The sequence below is a fragment of the Leptonychotes weddellii genome, chromosome 2 (genome assembly GCF_054177405.1).
Source record: "Leptonychotes weddellii isolate Sample4059 chromosome 2, ASM5417740v2, whole genome shotgun sequence".
Classification (NCBI taxonomy): Eukaryota; Metazoa; Chordata; class Mammalia; order Carnivora; family Phocidae; genus Leptonychotes; species Leptonychotes weddellii.
In genome coordinates, this window is record NC_138370.1 from 85,762,314 (window position 1) to 85,772,644 (window position 10,331).

At 39.3% G+C, this 10,331-nt stretch overlaps 1 long non-coding RNA gene across 1 annotated transcript in view; it reads left to right on the forward strand.

Annotated features, from left to right (window-relative positions):
* Positions 1–1,016: 1,016 nt before the first annotated feature.
* LOC145720125 (uncharacterized) overlaps positions 1,017–10,331 on the forward strand; it is a 30,564-nt gene continuing 21,249 nt past the window's right edge. The window contains exon 1 of the long non-coding RNA XR_014142881.1: positions 1,017–1,094. This is a non-coding gene — a long non-coding RNA (uncharacterized LOC145720125). The remainder of the gene's footprint in view (positions 1,095–10,331) is intronic.

The following is a 10,331-nucleotide window of genomic DNA, read 5'->3' on the forward strand; positions in this document are numbered from 1 at the left end:
ATTTACAAATTGGCTCTAGGCAGCGGACCATGAGCTGGCTCCTACATACCATGATAGTCTTCAGCTGCTGCGATTCCCCAACAAATCCGTTTGCCTTCTAACATCTTCCCTCTTCCTAGTGATCAGCCTGCTTGTGAGGAAAAGGGATATCTGAGTCAGTGTGGGTACACAGCCTGACCCTGCTCCTCCCTGGCCATGTAAACCTGAATTTGACGACCTTCCAGCAGCAAATCCAAACCCCCAGATCCTGTCATTCCTGAAAGAGATCCTTGGTTTGGGCTTTTTAGGACCTAGCACCCAACTTGTAAAGCACGCCAGTCATTATCAGGGGTCAGAGATGTATGTGCCAGCAGACCAAGGTCATGTCAGTTTGGTCCTAATGTCACTGTTTCTCGCAGCTATACTTGGCAGGCCTGGCTTGTGTGTGCCCAGTTTCCTTTAAGATGGCCTTTCTTATTTGTTTTACACCATTGTTATTTTGTATTATTTCAAGGAATAAACTGGGATGAAAACACATGTCCTCTGTCATCTTTTGCCAAAAGCCTGCATTTGGTCTTTAAATGTAAACATTTTCACTTGAGAGTCAGGTTCCTCTTTATAAGCAATGCCCTTGAGATACATAATCTAAAAGAGGTACCATACGAAAATTAAGTATGTCAGTATCAAAATAAATGTACCTCACAAAAGAAAGTGCTGAGCATATAGGGAATGATTACAAGGGTGGGAAAAAAACAAACAAAAAAAAGTCTATATGTTAGGACATTTGCCAATCGTATACAAATCTTTAAAGAACCAGATCTTTTTAATCCCCAGCTGAAATGCATTACACACATCGTTTAACGATAAGAAAGGAGGAACTATCTACATGTGTTTCCCATATAAATGGAAGAGACAATTTTTGAGGAGGGGAAACAAGGTCATTGACTCACAATCAAGTCATTCCAAAGTGGTGGAGTCTGTGGTATTTATTCTCTGTGTGTGGAACATTTACAATTAAAAAAAAAAAAAAAAGATAGCCCACATCATTCCCACAAAGTCTATTTGCTGAAAGGAAACATGTCATTGCACTGAAGAGCTCCAGAAGAAAAACAGAGGTATGTGATTAACATTCTCAGTGTTTCTTTCTTTTTTAAATAGAGATTTGTTTCAGAACATTTTGAGATATATCCTAATATTTAACATGGGAATACTGCCCATTTGGGTGTATATTTGTTCTTCAAAATTTGCCTCCAAATGAGAGAAGAAGAAAAAAACAATATGACCTAGAGCAAGATAGAAAAATTTGTTTCTGGGAAGGACGTGAAAAGATTCGGGAGACGGCAACACAGCACTCAATGTGAAGCTACTTATCAGGCCAAAAGTCGGCTATCTTCCCATAGGAAGGTGTAGGAGGGGAGCCCCGGCAAATCTTATCTTCGAAGCGAGATAGATGGTCCCTAGAGGAACAACGACTCCATCAAGTTTTCACTCTTCAGTGAAATAAATAATGTCTTTCCACAAATAATTTGCTCTCGAAAGGCAGCACCCAGACATGGGAAGCAGAAGGAATGGCTAAGGGCTGTGGAATGTTCTGAACATGAACAGTAAAGAATGTCCGTCTTTGTAATTGAGAAATGAGATCACTTTGAAAAAAAGAAATGTCTAGAACCAGGGCTATTGCACAAGGAAGGCACGTTTTTGGAGCCTCAGAAAAATGCATTCTCAAGATTAATCTTTACATCTGTTTCCAGAGGCTTCATTCAAAAGTCGACACTTTTGTACAAAGAACAGTCTAGCGCTGTGACAAGCAAGCCGCGTTGCCAGCAATGTCCTAGCGACTCATAAATCTGCGGGACATAGTGCATATAGAGTGCAACCACCCTCGCTACACCCCTGCAACCTCTCCTTGCCCCCGAAATTTGGAGGCTTGGAGTAAAAAGAGAAAATAAAAGCAATATAGAGTGTGAGAAGAAAGTAGCCTAATATATAAAATGAAAGACAAAGGCAGACTGGATTATGCCAGCGAGCCATCTGCACGGCTGAAGGCTTCTTCCAGCAAAAAAGGCTCCACTGTTCCTGAATCAATTGCTTCCTATTCACAGGCTCACTGTATAGGGCTAAATTCAAAATGGCTCTCGGGAACTTCTTGCCAATCCTGTGGTCTGATTTTAGGCTCTCTTTTTCTCTTGCTTTTTAAGACCCGAGGATGTAAGTACGTATCAGTGCTGTAACCTTGCCAGCATTCACTGGAATGAGTCAAAGGGACCTGGCATTAAATCACAGGGATTCGAGCTGCTAATAAATACAGCAGGCCCCATCCATTGTTGATTAATTCTGACTGAAATCTAAACACCAAACAACAAACACTCTTCTGAACTGCACTGGTACCCATTAGTTTGATGTGTTTATTAGACAGGGCTGTGTTCTTTCAAGTTTATTAACAACAGATTAAAAAAACTGCAAACAAATCTAGGTTTCTTTTTATGATTTAAAAGTGTGGGTACCATTTGCTAATGTTTTTAGGGTTTGACAGCAAATCCAAACAAAGCTAAAACATACCATCATGTCAAATTAAGATCCCGGTACAAAGAATTAATAGTTATTGTCAATGCGCAGCTCCCGTTATCCAAGTAATCAAAATTTCTACTTAAGTTTATAACTTTAAGAGTTGTCATTTTTTTTAAATCCATCTCTGAATAGATATTTAAGGAGTATCATAGGATGAGATGTAAAATCTCTGCAAGTGATATAATCTATTGCATACTTTTAAAGATTATAGAAGATATTTCATGGTATTTGATTATAGTTATCAGCAGACTTCCTAGAGGTTAATTCTAAATTGCACCAACTAACACGTGGCCGTGAATGTGCTGTATATTATTTATTAACAGTGCTTAAAAGTGAAAAAAAATTACAAGCAAATATTCAGTGTGCAAAGATAATCAATGGTGCCTCAGTATCAAGAATTCAAGAGATCAGAGACCACAAGTACAGATTTTCAAACTTTTAATATTAACTCTGGCTAGTAAAGCCTGGGTAAATCCTTGAAAATGTCCAAGGTATAGACTTTAAACAACCTGGTAGAAGACACTGAAGTCCCAGAGAGTCTCAAAAACCCCCAATTACTGCTATTTCAGGTTCATCAGTGGGAGCAAAGATATAGAGACATATAAGCCATATTTATAGCCCAGGAAAATTTCCATAAAGTATATTTACCTTAACTTAAGCTGTCTAAAGACTATAAATAGATTTTACTGGCTTAAAGACTCTCTCTCTCTCTCTATATATATATGTATATAGAGATCTCTCTCTTTCTCTCTCTCTCTCTCTATATATATATCCTGTTAATAGTTTCTGCAAACCATGTAATTTTAAATAACTCTTTAAGTAATGTGTGAAGGGGGGAATAATTTTCAAGTGTTGACTAAACAGAAAATTTCTCATCAAATCTAGAGCCTTGGGAGAGCCATCATATCCTAAGGTCACGTGAGGCAACATCTTGATTTGAAAAGCCTTCCGTAAGTGCATCTGCTATTGCATTCACAAAATATTTCAACCCAAATCTGTCACTGCCATATCTGGATTCTCCCCAGAGCTTCCCAGACCACCAGAGCTCAGCTCAGCAACTCCAAAATTAAATCATTACTTCTTTTAATCCTAAATCATGTCCTCTTAATTTTTACAGCATGTAAACTACTAAGCTCTTATTCTCCGCTTTTTTTTCATGAATGCATAAAAACCATGATAGTGAAGGTCGGAAGACAACTATAACAGATCATAAAATTGATTGGTCTATTCAACCCAAAGGTTACTGTTATTACGGTGGTACTGGTGGGGATTATGATTATGTGAGTCAAGAGTAATGTTTGATTTTATGACATGTATAAACAAATCCTTTTTACCAAAAGAAAGCATTATAAACACTTCAAAGACCATATGGTATGAAAAATATTGCTTTGTGTCTAAAATGGTAAAGATCCAAGCACCTCATTAAAAAAAATGCCATGTATGTTTCATCTAGTATAGGCCTCCATGACTAATTGGTTGATAATCAATTGAATAGAGAGAAGAAAAGATGAGGGAAGAGGTGTAAAGAAGAGGGAAGGGGAGGGGTGAAGCAGGGAGAGGAACAAGGAAAGGAGAAGCATTTATTGAAGCATAACATAAATCAGACAATATTTTCAATCAATGATAGGTAATCATGAAAACCGCAAGAATAAAAAGACAAATGACACCGATTACCAACAGTTAATGACTAAATATTCTGCCTCTATCAATCAGAAAGTTAGCACTTTATAAAACTAAACTTCGCAGTGTCAATTTTTGGACAAATACATCAATACAATTAGTGTCTTATCTTTCAAGATAAATGCAGATAAATGCAGAAAATGGGGAATTCTATGAAAAATTCATCTAGTTTTTTTTTAATCCAATTTGAAGCAAAATTCCTCTATCCAAAAAGTAAATGGTATTTTGGGTTGGCATCTTAGGCCCTTAATTATGTAGCCCTACACAGCATTTCCAGATTTATTTCCTATGGTGCCCTGATTTTGCATTCATGTGGTTTTGTTCCTGTCCTTTGTTTTATGTACAGTGTTCTCCCTTCTATATCCATCGTCAATTCTCCAAAGTCTCCCTCAAAGGCAGCAGAGTTAATGAAAAAAATATGAGCTCTGAGACAGATAACCTGATCCAGAAGAAATCTAGATGAAGGAAGGGTGAACAATAATTACATAAATTAGAATATCTTAAAATTGTAAATTTATGTACAGCTTCCTCCAAAAATTGCACCACGAGCAGGATTATTATCGATCTCTGTATTCAGTCAAAAATAAGCCTTCTTGGGGCGCCTGGGTGGCTCAGTCGGTTAAGTGTCTGCCTTCGGCTCAGGTCATGGCCCCGGAGTTCTGGGATCGAGCCCCGCATCAGGCTCCCTGCTCAGAGGGGAGACTTGCTTCTCCCTCTCCCTCTGCCCCTCCCCCTGCTCCTTCTCTCTCTCCCTCCCTCTCTCTCTCTCAAATAAATAAATAAAATATTTTTTAAAAAAGCCTTCTTTTAGACCTATTAATTATTTATTGAGTTCCTACCATATTCTGAGTACTATGCCCCCAACATCAAGGTGTTATAACTGCCACCCTTTCCTGATCCCCAGGTGTGTTCTAAACTACCCCTTTGAACCACTCTGACACTTAACACATTCTGCCTTTTTTGGTGTTTGGGTTTTGTTGTTTGCTTGCTTGTTGTTATTTACTTTTCATGTCCCACTATATTAAAAAGCCCTCAAAAGCGAGGTATTTGTCTTTAGAGTTCCCAAATGTCCAGCCCCTGGCACATAGAGAATGCATGGTGATCACTCGTTGAATTAAGACACAAAGCTGAGGGGTGCCTGGGTGGCTTAGTCGGTGAAGCATCCAACTCTTGGTTTCAGCTCAGGTCATGATCTCACAGCAGTCATGGGATCGAGCCCATGTCCAGCTCTCAGCTCAGTGTGGAGTCTGCTTCAGATTCTCTCCCCCCTCCTTCCCACTCTCCCTCTCTTTCTCTCTCAAATAAATAAATAAAATATTTAAAAAAAAAAGATACAAAGCTGACTTTTAGAGAATGAGATTCAGAATAAAAAATCCACTTTAGCACCATGAGCAGATAGTTAAAGCCCAAATCACAAAACATGGGAAAGGATTTCCGAAAGCAATGAGGGTGCAACAAGTTAAAATGAGGAGAACCTGCGAAAAGGACTCTAGAGGTACTTAAAGAGCCAGCAAAGTAGTCTTCTCAGAGGCAAGGAGCACACTGCAGTACAAAACCTAAATCCCATTTTTGCAAGCGTGTGTTCTGCCTGGTCTCGGGAATTTCCCTGTGCCTGGTTCCAAAAAGCAAAGGAGAAGGGGACCAATGGGAAGCCACACAAACAGGCCATATTTGCAGAAAGTAACGAAGGAAGAAGGAAAACTGCACTGGAAAGAAACAGACACATACCCAAGGGTCCTCCCCAAATAGCTGCCCATCTCCATAAGAAAAGTAAAGGCTAATCAAAAGCCTGAGCTATAATACAGATGCCAATTATCCTGGAACCAGCCCTGACCACTGCCCTGTGTGAGCCTCTTACAGAGAGCTCACCCCAGAACAATTCACCTCATCCAAAGACAGGTTATCAGAAAAGAACATGCACAACATCAACTCAAAAATACTTCACAGAAAAGGAGGAAAGGAGCAGGAAATACAAATTACAAACACAGACCGGTTTCCAGGAAAATTTGTCACTGAGGAGACAAGTAGCTTGACTAGACATTTTCACCATTAATTTGAAAACCTCAAGGCAGTAAGAGCTTCTGTTATGCTAGAGTGCAAAGCCATAGATATGAAATGCAAGAACCCAAGGAACAGTGAAACTACTGGAGAAAATGCAACATGAACCTACAGCTCAAGGAAGGAATGGAGGAAAAAATGAGATTATTGCAGAATGAAGAGATCAACAGGATTAGGAAAGAAAATGATACATAAGGAAAGTAGTGAAAAGAAATTTTTCAGATCCCAAGGAAGAAAACTAAAATAATGGAACCACAGATACTGTTAAATATAATTCAAGAAACCTTTCTGAAATGAAAGAGAATTTGAATCTACATGCTAAGGAGTACAATGTGTCCCAAGAAAAATTGGCTCATAACTATCAACAAGTAGATAGTAACTAATAAAATTTAAAGAAAAAAAAAGTAGGCATTGGGAATTCAGGCAAAAATACCAAGTGACTTATAACAGAAAAATTCAATCTGGCATACTTTGCAAAAGCAAGATAGAGCTAAACAATAGTGAAGCCCATTTATAGTAGAAGATAGTGAAGATGTAGCTATACCACATCTAGAAGACAGAGTAGCTACATCCAGAAAATCATCAAGGAAAGAAAGTGAGCCTAGGATTTTTCATTCAAACTATCAATCAAGTATAAAGACAACAGACTATCCTGCACATGCAAAAAATCAAGAAATATTCCTCAAGATTATCTAGCCCCCTTTTCATTAAAGGAGACTCTGGACAAAGTGGTTCAGGGCAGATTGTTCCAGGTATGGAAATGAATAAGGAGCCGTGAGTTTGAATTTGAATTGTGGTGAAGTATAGTGAACCAGTCCCTGTCCGCCAGACCTGAGATACATGCAGTTATATAAACCAAATTGGACTTCAGGATACTGTTCATCTATTCCAATACTGTAGGGTCCGGGATCAAATAACCACTGCCAAAGATCCCTGCAGATCAAACCATCCCACGAACTCTTTCCAACCTTGTTGCCAAGTTTGGTAACTGCCCTGCCTGATGGCCCTGATTCCTTCACACATTCCTCCTTGAAGTCAGGTGGACCATTTCAATAACTCTATCTCATGCCTCACTTCCTGGATGGCAACCACTACAGAGCTGTTGCTGCCACCGCCCCAGTGACGGGCCCTCACTGCCCTAGTTCTCAAAGCCTGGTAAAGAGAGTATATTCCGGGCCCTTTAGGATATACAGTGAAGAAGTGAGTGAGTGGGTCATATATGATAAATCCACTCCTAAATTTTTGGATCCCTTCATCAGTTGTTACCAAGGATTTTCTGGCATCTTGATTTCATTTAGTTTAGAAGGACACTCAGGTTTCAAGCCAACTAACTAAGACAGTTCGAACCAGCCCGCAAATTCTCAAGCTTGCCTTGCATTCAGAATGTCTAGTAAGTGAACCCATATCAGTGCAATGAGCCTGAAAATTATGTGCTTCCCTTCCTGCTCTAGCATCATTATATTCTGTCACATGCCTTTTCCCCAGATTGCCTCTGACATATATTACCTAAATTTTGGAATGATTTTGTTACATAAATATCTCATTCCTGGTCATATCTGTACTTGTCTCCCTAAGTCATATTGGGATCTGTAGGTATAAAGAGACCAAGGGGTGATAGAGGTAGAGTATGTGGGGACCAGACAACCCTTCATGAGCTACCTGCCTCAAATGAGGCACCACTAGCCTTACCAGACAGGTAAGGAGGAATACCACTGCTCGTTAGGACAGCACAGACTGATGTGGTGATTCAAGGCATTAAGATTCACTCCAATCTACGCCAAAGGCCGTATTTCAAGTCTCAGGCTTCACTTTTACCTATTAATATCTTATGTTCTTATAAGAGATCTGGCAAGAATATGAAGTCCTCTCCTATTGGAACCCACAGGCTCATATTCCTTTTCTCAGCTACGCTAGCCTTTCAACTACAAGATAACAGATTTATTTAGAGCAGTCAAAGAAGATCCCTAGACCCAGGTTCTTGAGCTAAGTATTTAGAAACGAGAGCTTGCCACTGTTTTCTTCAACATTCTCTAGCACAGCCAGAGGCAACTATCCTACCTCATCTTGAATTTTTCATTAGTATCCCAATGATTTAACATAATAATAGATACTTGGTCAGACAAAACACACATTTAATATAGTACCTAGTCTGAGGGTATCACAATGATATTTTAAGTAGCTTTTTTGCCACTATATGCTATGAACTACTAGTATTTCATTTTCCAATGGCAACCAGATAGTAAATGCATTCAAATCCAGCCAGGTCAGATAACAAATACCAATTTCTTGTCTTTAAAGGCCTAATGCCATAACCCCACTCTTACTATTAAATATTGTATCTATGGAGGTTCAACCCAAGACACAAAAAATGTTCTAGTTATTGTAACAATAAAATATTTAATTCAGGGAATGAGCTGCTTTTGAAATCATTGGAATGTCTAAAACATCAGGAGTTAGGAGTCTGCCTCTGGAAATATTGAATTCAAAAACATATCACAGTGGCTGGACTCTAGAAATCAGAAAGCCTCAGCAGCTGCATCTCAATAACTCATAAAATGGGTGATCGAACACTAGGACACTGAATGCAGCTCTACAACTATTGCAGCTTCAACCTTTAAGTTACACAGGTCAAAGAGAGTTTCAGTAGGCTGCCCAACGACTTCAATCTCAGAAACCAGTAGACCCACGAAAATCGATTCCAGCCTCTTAAAATTCCTCCTGGCATTCATGTCTCCATGACCTTGATTGCCATTAGAGGTAGCAAAATGACTTCTGCCTCACTTCCTCTCTTCCAAATATCACAAAAGTGCATCTAATTGGCAAAATCTGGTTGGCATCGAGAATCCTATTGGGCAAAATTCCAGAGGCAGAGCAGACTCCCTGGAGACCACATGTCAAAGGTATGCTAAAAGATAGAGCCCGGGTCATGATAAGCCATAAGACGGCCTGAGGGTTTTTCACCCTGTATGACAGACAGGCCAAATGTGAACCCCATTGCTTTCTGCAGTCTCTGCAACCTTATCACCACTACCACCCACCACCATTTACCTAATTCACACCCACCTCCGACCACCACTTGGTCTTTTCATTTCTTACTTCAACCTCTTATAGGAAAAGGCATATTCTGAGCATATTTACCACACTATTCAATCACTCATTCCATTAGTTTAGCCCAGATTATGCCAATAAAATAGTGATCAGAAATGTAACCAAAGCCAGCCAGCACTGACAAATTTTGGCATAAACCTAACTAAGGTCCAGTTTAGGATTCTGAAAATATGAAGCCATTACCAAATAGTGGAAGAAGATGTAAGAGGAGCCTATGTCTATGAGCGAATGGCCTATTTATCTCAGACATAAAAATAGGGGGTCATTAGTAATGATAATATAACATGGATTCTCGTACTTGTGTGAGTTCCAAGCTCCAAGGTATGTATCTAAAGATCTTCACACCTCCACAGGACTTAAGAAAAAGGAAGGATTTTAACAATCATCTCGTCCAAGCTTTACCCAAGTAAACCTAGGGTACTATATAATATCTCGATATAGTATCATCTTGATGAAAACAGTCCAGCAATCAAAATTTCAAAATGCTTTATTTATTTATTCAACCTCTTAAAGAAATATCAAAAGGAAAACTGTATTCTTTTTTTTTTTTTAATTTTATTATGTTATGTTAGTCACCATACAATACATCATTGGTTTTTGATGTAGTGATCCACGATCCATTGTTGGCGTATAACACCCAGTGCTCCATGCAGTACGTGGCCTCCTTAATACCCATCACTGGGCTAACCAATCCCCCCTCCCCCCTCCCCTCTAAAACCCTGTTTGTTTCTCAGGTCCATAGTCTCTCATGGTTCATCTATCCCTCCAGTTCCCCCCACCCCATTTCTCCCTTCCTTCTCCTAATGTCCTCCATGCTATTCCTTATGTTCCACAAATAAGTGAAACCATATGATAATTGACTTTCTCTGCTTGACTTATTTCACTTGCATAATCTCCTCCAGTCCCATCCATGTTGATGTAAAAGTTGGGTATTCATC